This window comes from Branchiostoma floridae, chromosome 1 (assembly GCF_000003815.2).
Source record: "Branchiostoma floridae strain S238N-H82 chromosome 1, Bfl_VNyyK, whole genome shotgun sequence".
NCBI lineage: Eukaryota > Metazoa > Chordata > Leptocardii > Amphioxiformes > Branchiostomatidae > Branchiostoma > Branchiostoma floridae.
In genome coordinates this window covers 30621714-30624058 of record NC_049979.1, presented here as the reverse complement: position 1 = coordinate 30624058, position 2345 = coordinate 30621714, and the positions used below count along the sequence as shown (strand labels likewise).

The following is a 2345-nucleotide window of genomic DNA, read 5'->3' as shown; positions in this document are numbered from 1 at the left end:
TTGATGTACGATAGGCTGTGGGACAGCACCAGGCAAGTAACAAGACTGTTGGACAGTTTTGTTTGTTGATGTACGACAGGCTGTGGGACAGCACCAGCCAGGTAACAGGACTGTTGGGCAGTTCGGTTGGTTGATGTACGACAGGCTGTGGGACAGCACCAGGCAGGTAACAAGACTGTTGGACAGTTTGGTTGGTTGATGTACGACAGGCTGTGGGACAGCACCAGGCAAGTAACAAGACTGTTGGACAGTTTTGTTTGTTGTCGTGCGACAGGCTGTGGGACAGCACCAGGCAGGTAACAGGACTGTTGGACAGTTTGGTTTGTGGTCGTGCGACAGGCGCCAGGTAGAGTACAACAGTGCACGACAGTTTTTTGTTTGCTGTTGTCGTATGACAGGTTGTTGGACAACCTCGGGTAGGTAACAAGACTGTTGGACAGTTTTGTTTGTTGTTGTCGTGCGACAGGTTGGTTAGACAACCCCAGAGAAGTAAAAAGGCTGCTCGACAGTTTTGTGACGCTGTTCTGTAGTACGACAGATTGTTTAGCAACTCCAGGAAGCCAACAAGACTGTTGGGCATTTTTTGTTTGTTGTTGTCGTGCGACAGGTTGTTAGACAACCCCAGAGAAGTAAAAAGGCTGTTAGACAGTTTTGTGGGTTGTCGTACGATAGATTGTTTAGCAACCCCAGGTAAGCAGCAAAACTGTTGGACATTTTTGTTTGTTGTTGTCGTGTGACAGGTTGTTAGACAACCTCAGAGAATTAAAAAGGCTGTTAGATAGTTTTGTGTGTTGTTGTACGACAGATTGTTGAGTAACCCCAGGTAAGCAGCAAGACTGTTGGAAAGTTTTTGGACTAGAGAAGTAAAGAGACTGTTAGACAGTTTTCTGTTATCGCACGATACGTTGTTACAAATTTGTTACCCAGGTGTTAGTGGTTGGTCGCACGACAGGTTGTTTAGACAAGCCTAGGTAGGTAACATGGCTGGCGGACAGTTTTTTTATTTTGTTTGTTATGCGACAAGTTGTGGGACAACCACAGGTGGAGTTTAAGACTGAAGGACAATTTTTGTGTGATATGGAGCCGTACTATTAGTTATTGGACAGCTTCAGGCTGATAACAGGACGTGGTTTTCGTTCGGTTTGTTACTTGACAAGTCGAGGGACAACTCTAGGCTGATATAGTTGGTCGTGCGACAGGGCAGCCACATGTAGGAAATGAGAATAGTACAGTTTGGCTGGCTGACTACGACAGGTTTTTGGTTAACTTCGTGATGGTACATACCGAGACTGTCCGATACTTTGGTGAGATTTGTGGCATTGCAGATTGTTGATGGACCCCGTGTAGATAACGAGAACGGCAAGCAGTTTTTAACGCGATTGAGAAAATATCTACAGAAGCACTGAAGTCGAGGTCGACAATTGTGAAGATTACGGTGTGCAATGTAGAGAATAGTACGTCGTGGATAGTTTTAGGACGGACAGCACAAGATTAAAAGTTGGCACTTATATACGTATAACTGCAAGGGGTTTGAACTAATTACGAGTATCATTCGTTCGTTTTTCAACACGCTATTGTATCGCTATGATTCTTGGTACACGTACGTTTTTCTTTGAAGTACAAGACACAGAGCAACATTGTCGTAGAACATTCGTAACCAACGACGTATTCGTTAGGTGGTACAGGTTTTCAAGAGAAAGGATAGCTTCATCCCGAAGGACATGCAATATGATAAATATGTTACAGGAAGCATTCAGTACAACGCGCGTGGGTGTGATGCGAGGACGTCTGAAAATACCACCTCAAGTTCAGCAACTTAGACCCACCAGCCAGCTGAGAAGTACACGCAGCAAACCATATGGGAGGACGGCGTACAGGCAGGGATGGTGGCCAAGCAAAGGGATCAAGAAGTTTAAAACCAGACTTAAAATTCAGAAACAGAGAGACAACAGCCCCAGAATTTTTTACTCTCTCGTACGTTCGAATTGTGACCTGAACTTCCATTTTGCCTTAAAGTAACAGAATATGTTAGAGGGCGTCTGTTAAACGCTTTCTTCGTAAAAAAAAAGAACATCTATACTGTCTTAGAGTTCACTGTAGGGATGACCACTGTATTTGCTTGTTTTTAATTAGAACACATCAACGTCAGAAGTTGTCCAGGAAGTGACATGTTTTTCGTTGTAATGTTGAGAAACAACTAGTTATTAAATCGGTTTGCTGTTTTCGTCTGTCTCCATTTTCTGTACTTGGTAGTACGTTCCAGCGCTTATGGTTTATAAGTAATTTGAAAAGGAGCATGTTTAATATAAAGTGCCATAGATTATACAGGTTCGTGTATCTTGGGT

The 2345-nt window shown here is 43.6% G+C and overlaps 1 long non-coding RNA gene across 1 annotated transcript in view; it reads left to right on the top strand.

Annotated features, from left to right (window-relative positions):
- LOC118430881 overlaps positions 1–2224 on the top strand; it is a 3876-nt gene extending 1652 nt beyond the window's left edge. The window contains exon 2 of the long non-coding RNA XR_004832902.1: positions 1747–2224. This is a non-coding gene — a long non-coding RNA (uncharacterized LOC118430881). The remainder of the gene's footprint in view (positions 1–1746) is intronic.
- The last annotated feature ends 121 nt before the right edge of the window (positions 2225–2345 follow it).